This window comes from Sinocyclocheilus rhinocerous, unplaced genomic scaffold (genome assembly GCF_001515625.1).
Source record: "Sinocyclocheilus rhinocerous isolate Xijiao unplaced genomic scaffold, SAMN03320098_v1.1 scaffold10903, whole genome shotgun sequence".
In the NCBI taxonomy this organism is placed as follows: Eukaryota; Metazoa; Chordata; class Actinopteri; order Cypriniformes; family Cyprinidae; genus Sinocyclocheilus; species Sinocyclocheilus rhinocerous.
Window position 1 is genome coordinate 20444 of NW_015630137.1, and position 413 is coordinate 20856.

Here is a 413-nt window from a genome sequence, read left to right on the forward strand (position 1 = left end):
AAAAAGAACTGGACTGTTGCTTAGTGGTCCAAAGTCCTCTTTTCAGATAAAAGTAAATTTTGCATTTCATTTGGAAATCAAGGTCTGGAGTCTGGAGGAATACTGGAGAGGCACAGAATCCAAGCTGCTTGAAGTCTAGTCTGAAGTTTCCAAAATCAGTGATGATTTGGGGTGCCGTGACGTCTGTTGGTGTTGGTCCATTGTGTTTTATCAAGTCCAAAGTCAATGCAGCCGTCTACCAGGAGGTTTTGGAGCACTTTATGCTTCCATCTGCTGACAAGCTTTATGGAGATGCTGATTTCCTTTTCCAGCAGGACTTTAGCACCTACCCACTGTGCCAAAACCACTTCCAAGTGATTTGCTGACCATGATATTACTGTGCTTGATTGGCCAGCCAACATGCCTGACCTGAA